We start from the raw sequence: 14,394 nt of genomic DNA, 5'->3' as shown, positions 1-14,394 counted from the left end.
TTTTAAGGTGTGCTAATTATGCCCTTTTTACACTATTTTTGCTCTAAATTTTGATGTTATTTTAAATTATTGATGGTTTTTAAGGTGCGCCAGAACAGGCATATATATACTACTCTCAGCCAACATTAAACTTTACTATTTATGTAAATTCCTGCAGTTTTCACTAGTTGAACAGTCTCGAACAGTTTAGAAATTAGAACGAACACGGTATGTAATAAAAAAAGAAGAAGAAAAGTCTACTAAAACTGACGATAAACATGTACAGTATTCACTTCGGGTATTTCAGTGAATAAGCATGCTTAAAATAAACCATGAAAACTAATCAATTCACCCGCATAAATACGTGCATAATTTCCGAATTGGAAGACTCTTTCATGCTGTAACTTTTCTCTAACAAACCTCTTCAAGTTAAATGACTGTAAATTAGGCTTGCGTGTAAGACTTCGGGTTATTGATTGCCTCTTTCGAAAAACAATGGTAGCTTGTTAAGAAGCAAACTCTTTCTGAATTACGACTTTAGAAATTCTGTTCTCTCTCTAATTTAGAACTGATATATAGAGGAAGCATGTAACTTTTTTTTCCTTACAAAAACATTCGCGAATAAATTGATAGAATTTCTGAAGGTTTATAATATTGTTGTTAAATATAACTATTTATAAGAATCTGCTCTGTATTTTAAATACTACCTGTTTAAATCAATCCGAAATTAATTTATTAATATACAAACTGTAAAGTATTGATCTTTTTATTGTTTATTTTTATTTTCTCATGTACGATGCATACAAAATATTTTATCATTATATAAATATCAAAAATCTCGAATTGAAATTTTGACAAATCTCCTCATTTCGAATCTCCTTGAGACCAAAAAAAACACAAATTTTGGAATTATATCTGTCTGTGAGCACTATAATTCAAATATTTTGAGCTAGACAGATGGAATTTGGTACGTGGACTCTTCGTCACGATAGTTGACTTAAACCAAACTTTAAACGAAATCCATTCACTGGAACTTTGGCTACCTTCAGAAGAGAAAGTTAATACGAAAATTGCAAAACATAAAGAGCTATATAGATAAAATTTGGTATACACTGTTTCAGCATTTAAATGTGGATCCTGATCAAATTTTAAACGAAATCTGTCAGTTGGTCAACCGTCTGTTTGTATTTTCGCATTTATGTGAACTCGAAAACTGAAAAATGCATAACTCGGAAAAATGAAATACGGCACACAGACTTGGCATCTAAAGTGCAGATAAGATTTTGGGGGTGGATCCTAGCACAGCCCGCCTCTTGGCGTCTTTTTGAATTCTCGCCAAACGAGTGGCGATAACGTCGCCAATCTGGCAACCTAGACGTTATTTATTTATTTTTATATTTTTTATTTATTATTATTATTTATTTATTATTTTATTTATTAATTATTTTATTTATTATTTATATTTTTATATTATTATTCTATTTTTTATTATACTGCCATTACTGTTAAAACAAATTTACATAAAAACCAAATTTACTGGTTTTTATTCTGATTTATTTATTTTATTTATTTTTAATTATATTTATTTTATTTATTATTATTTCTGGCCTTCAAGTATCGTTTTTAATTGAAAAATAATAATAACAAATATTCAATTAGTAGTCAACTTGGCGAGATTTCAAATAAGTCGCCAAGAGGTGGGTCCATCTAGGATATTACCGATTTTGGAATAAATTTCTCAATAGCTTGATTCTGTGTCTCTCTGTACTTTTACATGCTTAAAACGAAATAACTGAAAAACGCAGTGACTTAAATAAATGAAATTTAGTATATGATCTTGTTACTAAATTGATTTAAGTCTACAATTTGATTAAGTTGAGTTTGCATACGCTCAGAATACACACTCAGTTTTATTCACTATATTGCAAAACACAAAATACTCATATGCGGGATTCTGAAAATAAAAATCTGAGCACTTGTGACGTTCACGGCCTTGCGCAAGGTCCACAATTTTTATAGGGGGGGGGGGATTGAGGATGAAAACTGCATGTGAGAGTATACGAGAAAGCTATAGGGACAGTACTCATACCAACTTACTCATCTCATTCACTCATTTATTTGCAAATGATATTCTGTTATCACTAAAACTCTAATTTAAATTCTACATCATTATCTGGATTTATATAAACTTGTTTTCTTCGTGATGTACGTGGCTGTACACATTAAACACGGATGTGTCCTCATTCCGGCGCTTCCTATACTTGCTTTTCGTTTTGGTCATTCATTTTTTTCCCGCCAAAAGGCGGCTAGTCATTGATTGCCCTATTAACCCATTTGGAAAGGAGTGATGAGTATTTTTAATTATACGATAAAATATTCTAGATACAAGATCTTTGTCTAAAGCATTTTTGCGCATTTCATGATCTTGATAGATTCAAATTAAAACTGAAAAAAATAAGTTAATAACAAATGATTTAACCCAAAATTTAAATGTGAATATAAAATCTTGATTAACATTATTTGTTTTATATCTATTAGGAAAAAGAAAAACAGAAACTGAATTATTAATATTTGCTTTGTACTCTAGATAATCGTGGCATGTTTTCCATCGAATGTTTATTATCTGATCGAACAGGATTTTGATGTAATCTATTGTTTGTCCAGTATTATTCATTGAAAACATCATTTAACTCGATAGTTCGAAATTTTGGTCAGCTGATTTATATAAATTAAAGACTATTGTTATCCGTTCATTATATTAAATTTCCCATAGAAAGCATTGATTATCTCAAGAATTACGATTTGGTGTTATCGGAACGAAGTAATAAGAACCCAATTAACGAACGTTGCCTCGTACTTGTTATTGTCTAACTTTCATTTCAAGTCTGGATATAAAATTTTGATTCATATCACTTGCTTTATTTAATACTGTATTCAAAAATGTCTAGAACTTATTTTAATAAACTTATTTAGTGCTTTCGTCGAAGTATCTATCTGGTGCAATTATGCAAATTTTAATTTTATACAAAAGTGTAAATGTTGGCTCATTCTGTAAAATAAAATTTTAAAACTAAGCAAATAAATTTTTGCCTCATTCTGCTGTGTCTTGATCATTGCACTTCTTCGGAACTTGAGAATAGTTGCCCCTTAAATAAATTTTTCATTAGAGAAAAAAGTCACATTGAGCGAAATCAGGGTTATAAATTTACCGAAATGTGATCTTTTAATAGTTAATTTGACCTCAATAGGATACGAATCGAATATTTATATTAATATCCCGAGAGGCTTTATTAACAGATTCGACAAAAAAATGGATGAAATAATGAAATAAAATAAGCATAATGGTTTTCCTAGGAACATGAAAAAATAAGTGAATTTTCCTTTCTTATCATTTAATGATGGAAAAATGTCATACGATTTAATTTTTATCGAAACAATGAAAAAAATAACTTTATTACCATAATGAAATATCCTACTGCAAATTATCTCTAAAAATATTTTGAAAATCGAACGACAGCTAAATTGATATCAATGAACCACATTTTTTTTTTTTTTAATTTTAAGATAATGCAAAAATTATTTTTTGTGTAACAATACTTCCGAACGAAAACTGGCAACTTTATATTGAGTTTTAAACAAAATAAAATTCTTATAAAAATTTCAAAACGATCGCCCCAAAGTTCGCGTTCCCATAATCAAAAATATGTCTGTGCCAGATTTGATAATCAAAGATCCAGTGGGTTGTCCTGTAGATAAAGAATCTCAGGCAAAGAAAAATTGATAGAAATATGTAAAAATAAAGAAAAATAAGTTAATGTATGCCATTGTTCCTTAAAATGTTTAAAATATTACATGTATATATATCGATATATGTGCAGCTTATATAGTATGCTGAAGACGTATTGGTATGAGGAGGTTTAGGTTTAGTTATATTAACGTCCCGTTTAAAGCAAAACTAGGGTTATTTGGGGACGGACCTCGTCATTTTGAACCGCGTTCAGATGACGAGGTTGATACCTGAGCTGGCACCCCCCTCACCACACCACACCAGCGGGAGGACGTTTGGTCATGATGGATTTAACGTGCAACAGACCCCCTTACACGACGGTTCTTCGGTGGAATCGGGTCATGAACCTGAAACCCTCCAATCCCGAAGCCGAGACCTTACCACCAGGCCACCGCGGCCCCATTGGTATGAGGAATCTTTTCTGATACAGAGAAGACATTTTAAACGATAAGATCATATTAGCTCATTTTTCTTTTGATTTGATCCTTTTCAGCTAAATACCGACAGCATGAAAAAGCATAATTGATTCAAAGGAAATTTGTAGGTATTAAACGTTTATTTATAAATTTCATTACAAACTAAAGGACACGAAACCCTATTTCCTTCCCTAACTTTGGCAGTCTTTTTGTTTTAGAATAACCTAAAGTATCATGCTTCAAATCAACAATTCTTTCGTAATAAGTATTTATCTCTATTTCTACTAATAATAAGAGATTGTTTTATGCGTGTGTATGCGCGTGCATGCACGTGTGCATATGCGTGCGTGTGTAGGTGTACAGATGCCCTTCAAAACAAATCATTTGATTTAAAGACTTATAATTGTTGGCCTAAATATAATTTGGTGAATGGAAATGTGTATTTTGGAGCAATTTTCTTCTTTTGAAATTTTAATGAATTAAAAATTAAAAGAGATTTTGTCTTTTTCCTGTCATTAGATTCTAGAATATTATTGCACAAAACTATTTCGAAGGCAGTTTAAAATTTAAGAATTTATATGAATCTAATTGCCATGAACATTTTACTTAAATTTCAATAATTAAAAAAAATTGCAAATTTTCAATAGTGTATTTCATTGTTGCAATGAAATATAAATCGTTTACATTGTTTCAGTAAATATTTAATCTTCTTTTATAGTTGAACACTGTAAAAGAAAGATAGTGCTAATTACCACTGCCATTTACATAAGATATCTGAAAATAAAATTACATTGCCACAAAATACAATATGCAGTTTAAAATAAGTTACCAGGATATTTAAGTTTTTAATGATGCTATTATTTTACGGGACTCGATTCCATTAAGAAAGATTCATATAATAAACAGAATATACAATAAACAGAACAGATGCAAAGATATGAACATAATGTGATTCTGATGTCCATCACAATTTGATACTTAAAAACAAGTAATATATTTTTTAAAAAAATTAAGTCAATTCCTACTTAGGTCAACAAAAAAAAATTATTTTAGTTACTTTTTATTGAATAATTACAATTAATATAAATATGTATATACATATGACAGAATTACAACATTTAGTGGCAAAATAGAAATTGAATTGAAAAAACTATTAACATCAAGTGTCATCCACTACGAGTTTTATATATTACTTATTAAAATTTTTAACTTGGCAACCATTTGGCGACTCTATTTCAAGTATTAAAAATTAATTAAATTTAATTAATGAATTAACATTTGAAATTACATAACGAAAGAAGAATTACGTCATGTAATATATAAAAAAAATTTTTAATTGAATTCCTACTTATTTTCTGATATTATTTATATATATCTTATATTATTTATGATCGGTTGTCGCGTCAGTAATCGCAGAGCTTGGCGACAGATTTGGCGACCAAGTAGAAATTACTGGACAAATTTAATTAATTAATTAATATTTGAAAAAAATAACTGTATTAACATCAAGTGTCATCCACTACAGGTTTAAAAAAATGTATTCGAACTTGAATAAAAAGTATTCTATTAACGATTAAAAATTTGAACAAGAATATATATATATATATATATATATATATATATATATATATATATATATATATATATATATATATATATATATATATATATATATATATATATATATATATATATATATATATATATATATAGAGAGAGAGAGAGAGAGAGAGAGAGAGAGAGAGAGAGAGTGAACTAATAGTAGGAATTGAATAATTTGGTAGGAGAATCATGAAAATCAAGTTATGCATTAAAGACTTAGTTGAAATTAAATACAACCAATATTTTAGGTGATTTAGCTAATTGCCAAAGATAGTTAATAATCATATAAAGCAAAACAATCTCGCAGAAAATTACAACAGAAGAAATTGTATAGATCTACATTCTGATTTTTGTATCAATTTCGGCTCACTTCTGATTAAGCTGTTGTTAAAGACATGATATAAAAAAAAAAAAGATACTGTGTTTTCAAAAAACTGGAAACGCTTTAAATTACTTTTTTTTTTCATTTCACAACAATGTGTAATAAGCTAAATTTTTATAATTTCACATAAGATTCCACATATTGCAACATAATATTAAATACAAAGAAGAACGTTGGCACAAAGAAGAAAAATGGTCAAAATGGAAAAAATTTTGCACCAAATTTGCAAATTGGTTTAATTATTCCAATAAATTAATAAAATAAAAAACTCCGTCGGCACACTTCTACAAGAATTATCATTTAATAAGTTAAAGAAAAGATAATTTAATAAATTGTTTCAAATTCCGTAAAAAGTAACCAGTTAGTCAATTCAAGAATGGATAATAAAATCTAAATGTAAACTAACAATTGATGTTACTTGCTACTCAAAATAAAAATTCAAAAAATGTCAAAACAGCCTAATACAATAAGCTTTTAGAAGAAATCAAATTAGTAACAATATTAAGTTAATATAAGCAAAAAGAATGAAAAAAGAAAAGATGAATCCGGCCTGAAGACTTTCTCAAGGGTCAGCCTCAGGCAGGAATGCAAACAAGGGATTTTTTTTTCTGTGAGGGGTCTGACTTTCGTCCAAAAATACTGATCTTTCGTGACCCGAAAATCCCCTGAAATTGAACCCTTATTTGAATCCCTGCCTGGGGGTGACCCTTGTGAATGGCTTCAGGCCGGATTCATCTTTTCTTTTTTCATTCTTTTTGCTTATATTAACTTAATATTGTTACTAATTTGGTTAAGTCCATCTGTGTTTTAGTAGTAGCAGCATTTGCGCTCTCTAAATACATTTGCATCTTTTTTAGTTTTTTTTTTATTTAGTTTGATTCAGAAATAATTTTTTAATTAAAATTTCATATTGTTTTTATTTTTGATTAATTTTTTTAGAAGAAATGTTTAATGCATGAAAGAAGTTTCAGTCATTGCTGGAAGGGAATTTTTATAATAATGAAAATACACATCTGAAAAGAATAAATATCTATTTCATTATTTCATGTGTTGGAAATGAGGAAAATATTAAAAATGTGCGAAAAAAAAAAAGGCTTTTCAAATTCTGAAGACCAGAATGGAAAGAATGATGCTGGAATTGTTTAAGAAAATATACAATTAAATACTTCAACTGAAAATGTAACATTTCAACACATTTTTTGGGAAAGATCTAAATCTGACGGGAGTGCGTAAGGTAATACTCAAAAAGATGAAGTACAGATTTTATATGTATATATGTTTATATGTTTTATATGTATTTTATATGTGAAGTTTTATATGTATATATATATATATATATATATATATATATATATATATATATATATATATATATATATATATATATATATAATTATCTATCTGATATACCCAACGCTGTCCAAGATTAAGATTTTTTTTTTTTTTTTTTTTTTTTTTGCAAAATTTTATGTAATTTTTTTAAATGTAAAAACTATTTTTCAACTGTATTTTTTTATAATTGTCTATCTGATGTACCCGGCATTGCCTTAAATTAAAAAATTTTTGTAATTTTTTTAAGCGCAAAAACTATTTTTTCTATAAAAAAAAATAATCCTTTTATCGTCTACAATCCTATCTTTTTGCAGAACTATCTCTAGTTACAATGCTAATATAATAAAATCTTTTTATCGCTTGATATGTTTTTTTATTAAAATTAATATATCAATTGAAGCAGACGATTTTAAAAAACTCTGACAGGTGATTTTTTCCCCCAAAAGTTTGAAATATTCGTTATATTTGTCCTCAAAATTTCCTGAAATTCACACGTGTTGAAGTATAAGAAAGGTTTAAAGAAATTTTGAGAGACAATTAATTAAATAATTAATTTTTCATTAATAAAACATTTGAAAAAAATCCGTAATTTTCCTGGTATAAATTGCCAATCCTTTCTGCTTCTAAAGTTTTCTCTTAAAGTTTTGCTCATGTGCTCTGGAAATAGGGTTTCGTATTTTTGCTCTTCAACAATAAACAAATATTTCATTTGGCTACGAAAGATTTACATTTTCGAGCTATTGTTTGAAAGTGAGGGGTGAACTTATGTTTCATTTTAGTCATTATTAAATCACTACTTTAAAGCAAACCAAAAATATTATCAACAAATATGTGTTAAGAGAAAAAGAGAAATAATAAAAAAAAAAATGGTAGTAGAAAAGCTTACGATTTTAACGTTGCCTAGCAAAGGAATACCTACAAATTTCTTGATTTCAAAATCATCTGAGTATAATTTTTAAAAAAATTAATATCGATCCAAAAAAATTCAAATCGTTGAAAAGGTAAAATTTTGAACTTTAATCCATTATAGTTCTCTGATACATATTCTTACCACCTGTAAAAGTAAACACCTTTATAAGGGCTCAAATAAATATTAAGGTGTCCCATAAGTTTCTTTCCCATTTCTCATATGAAATGAATATGCAATATTTACTGTTTAAGGTGTTATTTATTTTGTTATATAAGAACCGTTTTGCTCTATTATCTTCTTCTATCTCTCAGGAAGCCTCATTATGCCTTCTTTCCAAAATTGTTGTGCTTTGGACAAGAAATAATCCTCGAGGTGCGCTTTTATTTCGCTGATGGATTTAAAGCGCTTATCGCGAAGAGAATTTTTTTAAGGACAGAAAGAAGTAATAATGAGATGGAGCGAGATCTGGAGAGTATGCAGGGTGCTGTAAAACATCTTAATCCAACTGTAAAAACTTCTCTCTTACGACTAATGCAATCAATATGTGGTCTCGTGTTGTCATGATGAAAAGTTGATCCAGTTGATGACATTATTTCGTAGAATTTATTGTTTCACCTTGAGGAAGGAGCTCTTAGAAAATTATGCCTTTCCAATCCCACCAAATAGACAAAAGAACTTTTTGGGGGTGTAGTTCCGGCTGTGCAACAGTTGTAGGCCTATTGTCCTTACATCAAGTGACATAGACGGCTAATAGATAAGCCTGCATGTTTACACAAGCACAGCCGGATAAGGCCATTCATAGCGCGATCAGAAAGAAACTTTTGGGACACCCTAATATTTTAAAATGATAAATAGGGTAATCAGATGCTTAAAATTCGATTCAGCAACCTGAATAGCTCTGAAATACATTAAGTCTATGGTTAAACATCATTTAAATTCAAAAGTGGTAAATATGCTTACCACTTCCCGTTCACGATGCAAGGATTTCGGTAGCGACATTGAGTTCAAGCGTTTGTCATTAAATTTTAACTCCTGGAAAATTTTTCAGGCATAAAACACCACTGTATTGTATTCCTTATGTCCAAAATATTCTAATATTTAATTATAATTATTTGGTATGGAATTTATTTACCTTAAATTGAACATTCATTCTTAAAAATGAACAAAAACTGTTGATGGAGTTGGAATTTCCTAAAATTCAGAATCTTTCTGTTAATGATTTTATACGTATTTTCACTTCAATTTTGATGTATTGATTATTTGGATACAGTAGCTTACGATATTTTAGTTTATTTCTTAAAGAAAAACGTCAAAAATGTTATTAATAAAATTGCATCAGATTGCAATAGTTTTATTTTCATGCAATGTAGCAATTCGCCCAGCCAACTTAATAAATGTAAAATGAGTTTCAAACTTTAATGTAAGACATGAATTTGAATGCCATGATTTCTAACTAAAAAAAACTATATAAAGTTGTTTTAAATTGCTTACAATACAGTGGTAAGTATTCTTACAAATGAATATTCGATGATATTTTCACTCTTAACGCTCAGTAATAAGTATGCTTACCTCTCTGAGTTTCCCCTAAACGATCTATGGTAAGTATATTTACGATCTCTTACTTCATAAATTAAAAGGCAAATCAATGAATTTGATGTTTTAGTACTTACATCATCAGTTTATCATGATATAACAATAAAAAAATTTTATTTGTCAATGTTCCGGAATTATGTCCCATAAATGATTAAAGTTGGTATAAAAATATTTTTTCCGAGATAATTTTCATAGAAGCTTGAAGCTTTGACTAAAAGCTTTTACTTTAAGCTTGAAACCACTACTGTCATTGAATTCTGCTTCATTTCCTTGTAAAAGCTTTATATTCATTACCATAGTCTGAGCGATTGGACTGCGTTTGCTTTTAGCCAATGTCAAATTATTTTTTCAAGGCCATTAAAAATGATGACAAAAGATATGCAGGAAATAAAATAAAATTAACCCTTTAAAGGGCCATTTTTTTCTAGTCATATTATGTTAAAATATTGTTAGGCTTGAAATTAGAATAAGAAAAGGGATTCATTTAGCTTATTAGATCAATTTAATTTGATTCATTAATTAATTTGGTTAATTAATGATTAAGTAGCAAATCAAGACACATCATTTTGTCTGAGATAAAGAACTGAAGCGTCTAAGTTTCTGACTTACTAAAAAAATGTGTCAGAACTTATGCCAACCTACATAATTTCATACAAAGATTGATAAATTTGGTGGGAAGCATACTTCCCACAGCCCTATAAAGGGTTAAAAAGAATAGAGGAAGAATGATTGAAATTCATTCAGCAAAAGAGTACTTACAAATCTCTAAATTTAAAGATTAATTGCGTTAAATTTTTTAAAGAATTAATAATAAACGAAAGACAAATCGTCCAAAAATGAAACGAGTGATTGATTTATGCCATCTTTTAAGCATTGTTAAATCGCTAATTTGAAGCAACTGAAAATCAGGTTAAAAGGCATTTATTAAAAGAGAATCAGAAATTAAAAAATAGTGGTAAAATAATACAAAATTAGCATTCAGTTTTAAATTTTTAAAAATGAATAATAATCGAAAAAAATTTGGGAAGTAAAATTTTGAATTTCTAAAAGGTATTAAAACATTTCTTGCTAGATTATTTACTTCAAAGTTGTTGTAGAAAAATGGCAAAATTTCCATTAATTTCTTATTAATTGAATACATAATTAACTTATGTACTTTGGAAAGTAGACAGTATTCGTTCTCTTTTCTTGAAAAATAATTATGCAAAAGTTGTTTGAAATCATTCTTATTATTTATTATGAAATATGGAACATATGTATATTATATACCCTCAATGTATATTAATTAATGGTTATTATTGTATAGTTATTTCATTTTTTATTTATATTAAAACCACAATACAATAAAATTTACAAGAAAAGTAACGCAAAGACAATAAGTATACAAAAACCTTCCGCAAATGCGAAAAGGTCTGCGGAAAATATATCTTGACGACATTTCGCATTTTTTTAAAAAATGTTGTAGGATTCAATTAAAAACATTTCTTTTAATTGAGTTTATTTATCAAATTTTTTTTATCCAAAAGAAAATTATTTTTTGTTGAATCGTTTATATTAAATTTCCTTTTAACTAATTCTTAATTAAAATTAATCTTACCTGTTTTAAATCACAAAAGAAAAGTTTTAAATCTAAATATGGAAAGTTTGATCCATTATAGAGCTAATATATGCTATCAAGTGTCATTATGTTTAGTAGTATTCAAATAACAAAATGATGATACAAATTTGGCAAACATTGGTTAATTTTTATATGCATATCATCATCATCATCATAAAATACCTGCACATTCATAATGGAAGAGCAAATGATTAATCTTCGCCGCGCTGCTGTACGAAAGCAGGGATGTCTTTCAAACATAAATCATAAGTTTGAGATCTTAAAAATCCAATATTTCGCACCATATTTGAATATAGTGACAAACAGATGCTTACCTATTAAAGTAAGCCCCACAATCCACAGGAAGTCCAAAGATTTCATGATGGGGGTCAAAAGTTCTGAACCCTCTTGTTGATTCGGAAGGTATACTGACGTCTCTGGCTCGTGCTGCCTTGTTCCACAAGGGTTGCTTTCTGCGCAGAAGCCCGGCGACGGTTTTATTGACCGGTTGATTCCACAGGTTATTGAAAAAACAGAAAAGGTGCTACTTGCAGATTCAATTCCATCTAAAAGAGCGTGCCGTGAGTGCTATCGACTGTGATTTCTCTTCTTACCCTTTTCCGAGTGAGGGGGCGTGGAATGTGGGCGGTTAGTGACTCCACTTTTGATGACCATTTATATAAATGAATTTTATAAGGTGGGTGTGTTTTGAGGAGGAAGCGTATGTGAAAGTTTGTATCGAAACTGTTTGTAAAAATTTCAAATTACCATTCGAACAATAGTAATTTATAGATATTCTAAAAATAACTGTCGTCATATCGGCAAGAGACGATGCTCATGGTTTTACGATCGTCGTTCTTTCCCATTTCAAAATTCGAAACAGAATATGTTTACGGCGAATGACAATTGATAACTCGTCATTTCTTATGAATAGGAAGCCCGTTGTTTTCATATAATACGAAATGCACCCCTTCTTCGATTACGACTTTTCGCATTTAAGAAAAAAGAAGAATTTAAGAAAAAAAAAGAAAAAAAGATTATAAATTTTAAAATAAAACTTAATTTCAAATTTCATTCTTATTTACAGTGCTTACGATGAAAACCATTATTTAAAGTGCTCACGATAAACATCATATTATGCAATTTTTCGTATTATCTAAATTATAAAAAGAATTGTGTGCGTGTGTCGCCGCTACGTATTATAAATATTTATTCAATGTCATACAAGGATTCTATAAGTATTGGCAAAGTTCACCAAATCTACTTTTTGCTTCATTAAACTACAATTAATCAATAGCATAAATATTATTGTCCAGTATGTAGATTTTAGATTCAGTTAAATAGCGTTGATTTCAAGATTTCCTAATGTATTTTTACCTCTTCAAATACGAAGTGCAGAGAAAGTATTGTAATCATCAAGATATTCGAACTCGAGAGATCTTAACGAATTTTCATAGACGAATAGACCTCTCTGAGGTCGAAAAACACATTTTTGGTGAATGCTTATCTGTGTGTGACAAAGATAACGAAGTATTCAACGTGAAAATATTGTAATCGTCAGAAAAAAAAAAATCGGACACGAGGTTTTGACAAATCTCCACGGTTCAGTTTTCCCTGAGTGCGTAAAACACATTTTGGAATTATGTATGTCAATCTATCTATTAACATGATATCTCAAAAATGCTTTGATCTAGACGGATGAAATTTGGTATACGGTTTTTATTATCAAATTTGTGGATTTCTATCAAATTTAGAGAAAAATTCTGTTTAGAGGAAATCTGTCTGTCCGTCTGTTTGAATATATGTTAACATGATAAACTGCAAAACGAAGTGAGCTAGATCGATAAAATTCGGTATATAGATTTATCGTCTATAGCGTAGACATCTTTTTTTAGATGATTTTATAACTATAAATGTAGTTCTGCGTCAAATTTTGGTTAATCGGTTCGGAAACATGTGTCTAAAACGTAACTTTGATTTTCGGATACTTTCAATCGCAAGCCACGGATGAATCGCCAAAAAACGCGCCAAGTATCACACTATAGATCCAGTGAAAAATGCCAACTTCACGCCAAAGATTAATATTTCGAAACTATTGTACGCCAATGACATCCAAGGCGTTTTCTGAGATTACATCTTTATTAGAGAGTTTGCGAGAAAGTTTTGCGGAAACCACACTCGCTGATTTTCCAGAAAGACATTTTTGTTTCACAAGAAGCCCTAATAAAGTTGAATATAGAGGATCAACGAGAAGATGCACTTTTGTGCAGAGGTTACCAAATTTTTAAATATTGTAACCCACCTTATAAAAACTAAAACTACAGCGATCCAGTTCATCCTCGTGAAATGAATTTTTTTTCAGAGATGAGCATCACACATTCTTTAAATAAGGAATTTCTATGGGATAAAAAGAAGTTTTTGTGAAGAAAAGAAAAACGTTATAGTCAAACATAACAAATAATGGGTCCGCTCTAAAATTATTACGTACGCAAAGTGAATTCAGCATTCACAGCAAAAAAAGTTTTTCTGATTAGGGTTGTCAGATCTGAGGTATTGCTTGGAAATGCAACCTTAAGCAAAACTGCAGAATGGAGAAAGAGGGCAAAGTGAAAGATATACTGTTTGCAGAAAGGCAGTTTTTTTGTATACATTATCAATTCCCTCGGGGGGGGGCACCTCGAAATGAGGATGAGATGCTTCCGGCATGGTGGTTGGATCTTGCCACCCTGCAGGGTACTAATAGGTGGGGGATCTGACTCCTCCCATCGATGACGGGACGTACTTCCTTCGGGGAGA

Source organism: Argiope bruennichi, chromosome 6 (assembly GCF_947563725.1).
Source record: "Argiope bruennichi chromosome 6, qqArgBrue1.1, whole genome shotgun sequence".
NCBI classification, from domain to species: Eukaryota; Metazoa; Arthropoda; class Arachnida; order Araneae; family Araneidae; genus Argiope; species Argiope bruennichi.
This window is presented reverse-complemented; position numbering follows the sequence as displayed.